The 11,517-nt window shown below is 33.9% G+C and overlaps 1 long non-coding RNA gene across 1 annotated transcript in view; it reads left to right on the top strand.

Moving 5' to 3' along the window:
- Positions 1–2,637: 2,637 nt before the first annotated feature.
- LOC111640920 overlaps positions 2,638–11,517 on the top strand; it is a 21,029-nt gene continuing 12,149 nt past the window's right edge. The window contains exons 1-2 of the long non-coding RNA XR_002759332.1: positions 2,638–2,848; positions 3,033–3,446. This is a non-coding gene — a long non-coding RNA (uncharacterized LOC111640920). The remainder of the gene's footprint in view (positions 2,849–3,032; positions 3,447–11,517) is intronic.

Genomic DNA, 11,517 nt, shown 5'->3' with positions numbered 1-11,517 from the left:
GGTTATTGAATAAATCTGAGATCAACCCGTAATCTCAATCACACTATTTTGGTGTTTATATTACAAAAACACCCGTTTTTGTTTCACAATAATTGCTACTGGAAGCTGACTAAGTTTTCTAAGTCGTTAAAAAACAACAACAATAATAATCACAACTACTTATTATAATTGTAATTTTACGCTCAGTTTATGAAAATTAGTCCGTTTTCATAGATTATTACTTGAATAAAAACATCTGAAAACCTACAAACAACTTAAGGACTCTATCAAAAGCTTGAATTATTGGGACATTCCAATTTTCAACAGGAGTGTTGAGTGTTGAAACCAAAAATTTGACGTCATCCAACTCGAGTACGAAGTGCTTAATTCCCATAATTCCATTCTCAGCAAGATGGATTCCATTCAAATGTCGCACCACATACTTACAATTCATTGGAAGGTAGCGTCAACATATCTGTTGAGTACTGAGTGTGTTGAGTCACCATTGAAAATCGGAATGGCCCGTATGTTTAATTTTGTATGTTAATTTTTTTTCTATATGTCTGTTATGGCGTATTTGTATTTTGTTTACACTGGAAAAAAGCTAATGGCTTATATCATAAATAAAGTATTAAATAATTAACTTGAAATAGTATAGATATAAAAGGGACAGAAATGTTCAACTTTTTAAACGAAAATTTATTCAATTAAAACATATCGATTTCACAAATATAAGACAATTTAGTGTTTAGTCGATGTTTAAATCCTTAGGTTTTCGTAATATGAAAATAATTTAATTAATTAATTAATTAATTTTGCTTCTTTCAAATGTCATGAACTTTCTATCAAATAATTATCGCTATAAATTTAATTCATTGTACACTTTTTGTTATAATTTAACATTTCATGTTAACTGTGAATGAAATAGTTGAACTGAATACAGTAATACCTCGACTTACGCTACCCCGACTTACGCGATTTTCAAATCTCGTCGATTCGTCTTTTGTTTGAGGGCCACGCAACTCTTGATTACTTACTCCCCCACACTATTGTTCGGCTTACATGTTCAGATGTGTCGCGCGGAATCGACACATAGCTACAATTTATTTTGTGTTATTTATTTCTGTGTTTGTTATATCTACGGAGACTTGAGAGACTCTATGTGGTGATTTCTTGTAACTGTGAACAAATCGAAAGACGAGATAAGATTAACGAGAACATTTATTAGCTTACGTGAATTCGACTTGGATTTTACACAAAAGGCATCTGCAATCGTGAACAATTGACAAAACAGTATACATTTATCAGATAATAAACAAAGACTCATTTTGTAAACAATTTACCTTTTGTATATACAACTGACAAGATTACCTTTCAAATTATAAACAGACTCGATCCCAAGCGGTCTTTTGATCGTCGGACATACAAAAGAAATGAACAGATGGCGCCTAACTTAAGCGCGGTTTACAATAACGAATATGATTAATCTTAACACTCTACTATGTCATCCAAACGAAGTAGAACTGATTCTTCTGCATCAAACAAGAAAAGAAAAACTTTATCTTTGGAATGTAAAGTTAACATTATTAAAGACTTCGATACAAAAATGAAAATTTGTGAATTGGCAAAGAAGTTTGATCTACCGGAATCGACGGTCAGAACAATTATAAAAGGTAAAGAAAAAATTCTCGAAGCTGTGAAAAATGCTCAATCTTTAAATTCAAGCATCATTCGTAAACGTCACGGTATTATCGCTGAGATGGAAACAATGTTAAAATTATGGTGTGATAATCAAGTAAATGTGAAAAATTGTATAATAATATAATTTGTTATACATATGTATTATCTAAGATTTTATTAAACATTTTTTTTCTAAATTATTGTTTTCTTTAGTCTCCGGCCCCAATTAAAAATTATTTGTATGTATTTATATGCGAAATTATACCCCGACTTACGCGGTTATCGCTCGGTCCCACCTATCGCGTAAGTTCGGGGTATTACTGTATTCAATTTTGCTTTCGTTATTAAATATCGAAATACTGTATTAATAATCAGAAATAATATTTTTAAATTAAATTTTAAAAATCAGATATCCAGAATTAATTAATCAGGTGGATGGTAATTCCTTTTGTGTTGTTTAAGTGAAACGACGTCTGAAAATTGTTCACAACAGAACAGACATTCCAATTTAGTTTCTTCGCCGTCCATTTTTGGGAAGAATTCCACTTGTGAGGAACTTTCCATTTGGTTAATTTCTAAATTGACATTTACTTTTTCAAAGAATTTTTTACATTCTTTAGAAATAAAAAGATTCTCTTCTAAAGAAATTTCTTCAAATTCTGTTGACTCTGGTCTTTGAAAACTTGTTGCTGGTTGTTCAAACGATTAAATCTGCACTTGTTGAACGTCTTCTGTACTTTTCTAAAAGTAAATAACATAAATAACATAACTGTACACCATTTAATAAAATACGGATTGCATAAAATATGTATTTTCAGATAATTATATACTGTATTATGTATTTCTAATGCTTTAAGGGGTTAACTAATTTTGGTTAATGTTACCTTAGGTTCGAAGATGGCGACGTTTCCGGTAATCTCGAAACGGAGGCGTGCGCGTTATCGGCGATAGAGGAAGCTATTTCGTAATAATGTGACGTAATGGGAAATTTTAATCGACGGGACGCGCGATGTTGTTACGAACGAATATGCAAATTTGTAAGTTTTGACGTCGTGTCTGTAGTTTACCGTGGAATAATGCAAATCGGTCGGTAGTCGTTCGAAATCGACAGTGTAGCGACAAAAGCGTATATTGGAATAATTGCTATCTTCGTTTGGATAATTACTTTTCGAAATTGGATATTTATTTGGTAATTATATTATTTTGGAATTTTAGTAATTTATAACTTAATTAAAACAAAATTTTTTTGGTAATTATATTATTTTGGAATTTTAGTAATTTATAACTTAATTAAAACAAAATTTTTTTGGTAATTATATTATTTTGGAATTTTAGTAATTTATAACTTAAAAAAAATTTGTTTTCTTTTTTAGTTTCTTTGCTAATTCTTTGAAAATGAGTTTTGCCGATTTCAGTTCTGATGATTTTTGGTCGAGTTGTACCACGCGTAATTTCTATACCACGTTTATGGGGGTATTTAAAGAATAAGAAACACCTGCCAAAGCACTACACGAGCGATCTCTCAGACTCCTACATGTACTTATTTATGTATAAGAAATTCATGAACTGGCCCGTTAAAAAACCCAGAGAGAGATTCCAAATTTTTGCACAACATTTAGCTATGATCTATCCTGGAACCGGAGAAAAACCGAAATGGTTCGAACCGGAAACTGTTCCGTCGGCGCCGGCGACGAATACGGGGAAGAAGAAAAGGCCCGCAACGAACGCCAACGAATCTACAATGTCGAAAAATTCGGGATCGAAAAGGAGAAAAAAGAACCATTGACGTGAGTAAATTTTTATTTATATATTTCGCGATTCGCTTTCTCTTTTTTCTTTTTCGCGGCGCAGCCGCATGCAAACAAGATGGCGACCGGAAGCAGTGACCGAATTGGCGACCTTCGCCATCTTGGAATCTAGGGTAACATTAACCCTAATTTTTAAGGTAATTAAGATAAAATATTTTAAATTAAATTTTCCTACACTTATCTACACCTGAATACAAATCCAATTATATATCTGCATAATTATTCAATAGAAAAACAAACAATATTCGATGTTCATTAATTGTCATTCAATTTAATGAGTGCAAATGAAGTTTTTATCCATGAAAAGGTCAAATGTCTGAATTAAAATTGTATTTAATAACGAATTTTGGAAAATTAATTCTAATGTGTTACTTTGGATACATGAAAATGACACAGAAACGTTTTTTTACCGGCTGATTATCGAATGACTCGTAGTTCATATAGAAAATTCTTAGTCTGCGCATATAAATGGCTGTTTTTAGACGAAGAATTCAAAATCGTTGCATGTTTTTAACAGGAATTATCCTGTTAATTAAAAAAACTTATTTTCTCGGAGTATCGAATGGAACAAATACACGTATTTAGAATATATGCGATGAATGAATATTGAAACAATGTGTGCTCGTTAAATAAGTGACAGGGCTGTGGAGTCGCGTAAAAATCTACCGACTCCGACTAGGGGCGGATTTGTTACCAAAAGAGTCCCGGAAATTCTGATGTCATTACGTGACCTCAGAATAAAAGATCCAATAAATAGAGTTCTAATAAAGATAGAGCGTAGAAACTTTTTATTCCAAAGCTAAAAGACTTCTCTAAGTAATATATAAATATGTATTCGATAATTTTTACTTTTCCGGCTGTTATATATAACAGAGGAAAAGTGTAGCGCTCGGTCAAAAAATGACCCCTCCCAAATTTTTACATTTTTGGACTCAGGACACCGTAAAATTTTGAGATATGCAAAAGATTCGAGGTGTTTTCTATATGTGTGGATGTTAGTCTGTGTGTGGGGGGGCAGTGGCGTAGCATAGATGTCAGCCGCCCGGGGCAGAGGAAAATTTCGTCGCCCCCTTATTTAGGTATCTCAATTTAAAAGACTAAAATTCAGTTTCGTCACAGAATAAGTAATGAAAAATTCCGTGCTAGTGTTGATCCGGACGGCAGGTGAGGTTTGTTCGAACAAAGTTCCTGACGCATGCGCAATGTCATTTTGCAATGAGAAGAATAATGTGCAGTGCATGCCGATTCTAAATCAGTTACAGTTAGGATTAGGGAGACTTGGATAGGAGTAACGCAAGTGACCTAGCTCTATTGGATATTGGAGATGTATGTGATTACGAATGAATCGTACAAGCAAAAAATAAAGAAAGAAAAAAAAAAGGTCGACAGGTTGCGCACAATATCCCGGACGGCGAGTCGGATATCGTGCGCACATTAAGTAACACTATTCCGTGCTCATTTCAATCGGTCCGAATCGTAGGTGGACGAAAATATGAAATAAAATGATTCAAATTCTTACAAGATATTATTATTTATTGTGAAATTTTGCTGCCCCCTAAAAAGTGCCGCCCGGGGCGGCCCGCCCCTGCCGTCCCCTCTTCGCTACGCTACTGGTGGGGGCATGATTTTGTTTATTCTGTTTGAAGCCTAATAATTTCTGTGGTCAGAGTGGTCAGAATCGGAGTCAGATGGTTTAACACAGGAATTAGTTATTAAGCGTTAAAGTGGTTGAACTAAATCGTGTCCCCATATACATTCTAACATCTTAGGCGAGAACATCTTAACGGGTTTTACTGTAGAGGAGAAGGTGGTATTATGGAACCCCAATTACATTTTAGTGAATTGTAAACAAGGTATCATAACTACATTCACATTTTTTGTGCGAAAAGTACTGGTAACTAGAAATCTAAATGTTCCTAATTGGATTTTTCGCTAGTGTAATTATAAGTATGGTTTTTGAACAAAGAGTCCGAAAGTAGGCTTAGAGAAAATCGGGTGGTAATATGGAACCTTACTGTATATTTTCAAAAAATGCTTTAATGTAGCCAAAAACAAATAGGAAAAGACAAAAAATGTTAAATAATTACCAAATTATTTACTCCAATGTATTTTATCACAAAAATGCTTTTATAATATAAAAATATGACCTACATCAACAATATATATTCCAGCAGCTCTTTTTTCGATATTCTCGGGAAGAATTGGCTTTCTACCTAGTGTCTTTTTCACAAATTGCTCCGGAGGAATGTCCGCTTGCAAATAGAAAGTTCGGAGGAGTTGAGTTCCATATTACTGTAAAAGCACCAATGGGGTCCGTATTTCACGCATCGCCATCTTGAATTAACTTATGTCTGTCAAGACCAAATTTTAAAAAACGTGAGCATCACACAGATTAATATGTACCCCTAAGTCTCTGGAACGGAATCATGCACCAGTGAACCTACAACTACACGATTTATATTTTAAAAATAATTAAATTCACTTAGCATTCAAAACTTGCGAATTTTGAAAAAAACAAATTTGCTGATTAAATGCGGACAACCGTTTAACTGAAGTAAAACGGGTTTTTCCCTTGCTATGGATGTCTGCCTAGTTCAGTTCAGCCACATTCCGCTACAGTTCGCCTTTATTATGAGTTCGAAATGGGGTGGTTCCATAATACCCGCAGTGTTCCATAATACCACCTTCTCCTCTACTATTATAAAATGGCTAAAGAGCTTACTTTGAGGGTAGAGACGAGCTTTTTTTTTTTTTTTAATTTTGAACGCTAATGAGTAAAATATTCATTAAGAAATATGACACATGACCACTTTTTTGTCTTCACCCTGTCGACCTTTTATTAATTAATTAAGAACCAAAATTTAATAGTATTAATGCCCCTTCATACGCAAGCTACAGTGCCACATTTTGTTTCTTAAAGTTTACCCATTCTGAGATATTGTTTAATATCTCAGAACAGAAATTAAACAAATTAGATGCCAACACACACGCGCGCGAATTTTTCCCCTTTACTGACTTTTTTGAGGGGTTCGGGAGGTCTCCAAACGTGTAGATTTCCAAAAAAATCTTGGAGAGTCAAATTTGACACGATTCCAATACTTTTCCGTGTTATACATAACAAGTTGGTAAGTAAAAAGGAGTCGGAGTCGGCGGATTTTTCGACGACTCCGACTCCGGCTAAAACACCAAAACTCCACGACTCCGATTCCACAGCCCTGATAAGTGAAGTTACTATTATAAATTTTTCACTTTAATAGTCGATTGTGTGTTAAAAGTTTAGTTATTCACATACTTATACACTTACTTCGGAGCAAGATGAAGTTTCCTCCTCCAGATAGACTCTTCAGATGTGTGTGTTTAAGATACCTTCGGTTAAGAAAGTGCCGTTGCAAAAATTACACGAAAATGGCCGTTCTCCAGTGTGAGTTCTTAAGTGACGTCTTAAAGCAGCTGGAGATGGGTATAGTTTTCTGCACATGGGACATTTACGGCTTGTCGGGTCGTTTGATGAAATCTAATTATTAAATGAATTTTTAGTTAATTGTTAACAATACTGTATATAAAAACATAAAACGCAACTTTTTAAACGCAAAAACTTCATGGCAGTTATATATGGAAAAGCTATTTAAACATTGAATTCCACGATATATTTCATTGCGATGATGTTGGAGTTAAAAGTGAAAGATTTTGTTCAAGTTTTATTAAATTATGTCTATAGAAAATTGTTTTATAAAAATAGAGCTAACGGGGTGCTGTAGAGTAATTTGCTTATATCTTATTATTGACACTAGTAATTACTAGTTAATGACTAGAAATTATTTATGGTAATATAAATAATTATCACATATTAAAATATTATGGTATTGTATGTACGATACCAGATTAAGATTGAAAGTGATCTGTTAGGAATTTTTTAAAATACATTGTCAAATTAAAAGTGTTTCACAAAATAAACGTTTTACTCACCATTTCTGATTTTAGTTAATTTAATTTAAATAATAAATGCTTTAAACTTAATTCTTAAAATAAAATGTGGAAATTTCACCGTAAAAGAAAATAACGATGCACAGAAATAATGTTATAATTTTATTGTTTTCTGAGAATGATTAAATGCGCATGTATTTGAACACAAGAATAATTGGACACAGAGAGAGATAATTGTATTTTATGCCTGTTTTCTCACATGTCTTTCGGCTGATTTCCTATATTTTAACCGCCACATTCACATTTGTTTTTTTAACTTTTTTCCACCCTGTGGGCACTAAGAAAGCCTCTTTTTAGCAAGCCCATTAAGCATTCGGCCAGGTCCACAATGGAGCGGCCAGGTGGTGAGAAACGGAGGGCGCGACATATTAAAAACAATATATTTGTACAGCCATGAGTTTTCATAGCTGTACAAATATAGCACTTCTATTGACTACTCTATAAATTTTGGTTGATATTAGTCTTTTCCAAACTAAAATTTCAAATTTCGATAATATATTACGAAGTTTTCTAATGCTTTTATGTTATTTTCATATAATCATCATAACAAATTTATTGGTAAACTAGCTGTTACCCGCGACTTCGCCCGCGGAGGTTTTGCAAGCAAACCCCGTTTATATTCAGTATTTCAACAACCATAGTAATTGTTATCTAACACCTACCGCTGAGAATTACTGAAAATAAAACGAACTATTTTCAATTTGATCAATTTTCTGGAACGTTTACAATCGTTCTATAATCGAACCAATATGCAATAACAAATTCGAATTTAAAACGGTTCGAACATTTGGTTAAAAAATCGAAATATATGAAAATATTTATAACAATGTCTGAAATGTTATCAATTTAATGCACCTAATAACTCAATGAAGACTAAACGTAGTTGAAAACAAAAAGTCGCATCTAAAATAGTACAGTAGAAGCCGTTCTTCCGGTTAAGCCTTAATCTTCTCTCTCTCCCCCCGCGGGGAATTTCGAAAAATCCCTTCTTAGTGTGCGTTTCCATGACGTACCCTAACTGTGTACCAAATTTCACCTCTAGGTTCAGTGGTTTGTTCTGGGCGATGATGAATCAGTGACTCATTCAGTCAGGACAAGTAATTTTATATATTTAGATTTATGCAATGAATTTCTATTTGACTATATATTTTAATCTAAAATTTTCAGGTCTTTAAAATTTAATAAATCGGAGAATAAATTTTAAAAAACTTATTTTTGTAAATTCTCGACAAAAAACTGATAAATTTTGTAGAAAAGAAAAAGATAAGATCGATATATATGTAAAATATTCATAATGATAAGAATTATAAGGATTCACTGTAAGAATTTTGCATAAACATTAAAGTCTAAAATTCAGTACACAATTTTATATATAAAACAGAAAAAACATCGTTAATCAAAATTTTAGTAACTTTCCAACATATTCATAAATAATAAAAGTATTATACCGAATTCGAAAATGGATATATTTCACTAAATTCAAATTTTAAACAGTATAAGCCATTTATTACTAAAGACTAACTATACAATTTCAGATATAAATATACGTAGTATATAATATGGGAATATATACTATCACCATCAAGTAAACAAGCAATATTTCAAAAATAAATGTTATATCTGAAGTTTCCTTTCTTCTTGAAAAAGCATTCATGGTTCGTATAGAATGAAGCTTGAACTTTAAAGACCCGGAACTAGTGGCCCTATATAGTGTGAGATCCGAATAGCCCACGGGTCTAAATTAATAATTTAAAAATAATGTTAAAGTTTTGTCCTAAAATATTATTCCATTTTGATGGGAAAATAACGTTTTTCTAGCGTGGGAAAACAGCTAGGAGAATCACTTCCTTTGACAGAAGCATGAGCATCCTCTGTTTTTCCCTTATCTGCTAAAAATCTCGCTTCGATGGAAACTGTTTACCCCTCATTTCTTCCCCCTTCCCATCCGTTCACGTGGATAAAACCTCGACTGATAATTGGTCGTAAATCAGAGGATATATGCGAAGTCCAGCCGAATTCGGGGAGTTCGTCAGAAAATCTCATAGAGGAGAGACGTCTCCCATATTGGCTCCACATCGCACTTAGGAGTTCGTCGGTAGATCCGAAAGTGACAAGACTCCACACATTTGCTCTCTAAGGCCAGCGCCTTTAAGAATTCGTCCGTACATCGGAGAGTGGAAAGGACTCCGTACATATGCCAGCAGACCAACGCATCGTCATCCCCTAACAAGTTACTCCTAAGTTATCAATGAAGTACCTTCACGATTAAGAAGACGACACTGCCAAGTAAACAGGTCGTATGTTTAAGACTAAAATTGTGAGCTCTCTCTCTCGTAAATGTATAGTTTGAGAATACACTTCTCTCTCGACCCGGTTATAGACTAAGAATAGATTTCCTCCTGTCGCGATTGATTTGATCATTCGTTCTTTGATTGACTGTTTGGATTATTAGATTATTTCTTATTCTGTATTTGTAGTGTTTATTTTGTTTATTAAATTATATATTTACTAGCTGCAAGGACCCACTTCGCTGGGTTTTTATTTGTATGTAATATAGTTTTTTTTAATATATAAAAGACTGTTTTTCTAAGTAATCTAGAATCTAGCTGCAAGGACCCGCTTAGCTAAGCAAAAAGTAACAATAGTGAAGATTAAGATAATTACATTATATATATATAGCTAATCTCACCCGTTTTCACAGAATGCAAGAATTAGGTCCCTAGTTTCCAGACTAATTAGAGAATTTTTACGTTTAGTCAAACGAACTATTTTCAACGTATCTGGAACGTTTACAATCGTTCTATAATCGAACCAATATTCGAATTTTATGTTCGAATTTAATTCGAACAAATTCGAACAAAACATTCGAAATAGAAAGCCACTTTCAACCACTTTCAGCCTCATATCTCCCGCACCCTTATAGCTATCGAGACGCAACCACCCCTATGCACGAATGGAGACTTGGGGGCTACCACCACATAAGGCGCTAGATAACCCAGGTATGCTCATCCGCCATGTTGGTCCTTAGAAAAATCAGACGACTCTCGTAGAAGTTCAATAGAAGAGACACGAAAATAATCATAAATTCAACTGTATCTTAAGATTTTGCAAGGTCGAAATGATAAACTTTGCCAAAATTTAGTGCAACTAGTTATAAAATACAGCTAAATTTAAAAATCTTGGAATATGACGTCAAAAGGACCAATATGGCTGCACACGTGACGGAAGCGTATGAGCATACCTGGGTTATCTAGCGCCTTACCACCACATACAAACACCATTGACGTGCGATGTGTAGTTTTGGCGGAAAAGTGAAATATAGGGACATACATGTCCATTTATATATATAGATTTTGTTAAGAGATGTCTCGTGTCGAATCTCTGAATCGGATCGACGGCATAAATTTCACGCGTGTTTATCCGCGTTACGCAAAGTAGATAAACTGGTGTTGGGACCCTGACATAAGGAAGAAGGTGAATTCGCCATCACCAACTTCCGCTCTGAATTAAAATATTAACTGTAAGACCCTCCACACTCGTTTCCCTAAGTTTGGGAAAGGCCATTCTTGTAGACGACTGAGACTAGTTTCACGAACTAGATCGCCTATTAAGTGATACAGGCGTAACAAATTACCCTGTATCCCAGGCTGGATCTCACAATAGTAAGAGGTTGGCATTCTCTCCGACCCACTTCTATTGACTAATAAACTCACCTGATACAGGGTCGCCATGTTTCGTCGACAATTAAACCAATCTATACTAATATTATAAAGAGGTAATGTTTGTATGTATGTATGTATGTATGTTAGTTTGTATGCAGCAGGTAATCTCCGAAACTACTCATCCGATTTCAAAAATTCTTTCACCAATATTTAGAATGGAACTTCAGGGTGGACATAGGCTGTATATTATTCCGTTAAACATGGGGGATGGACAGTTCTTTACGGTAAGCCTTAAAGAACTCTGCTTCTATTTATACCATTTTAGATGCAGTTTTTTCCGTTTTTGATTGCGTTTTAATAGAGTACGTCAACAGAATGTACACTAAGAAGGGATTTTTCGATAT

The sequence above is a fragment of the Centruroides sculpturatus genome, unplaced genomic scaffold (assembly GCF_000671375.1).
Source record: "Centruroides sculpturatus isolate CEXI.00-Female unplaced genomic scaffold, Cexi_2.0 scaffold1104, whole genome shotgun sequence".
NCBI lineage: Eukaryota > Metazoa > Arthropoda > Arachnida > Scorpiones > Buthidae > Centruroides > Centruroides sculpturatus.
The sequence above is the reverse complement of the archived record's forward strand: the minus strand, read 5'-3'. Positions and strand labels throughout refer to the sequence as shown.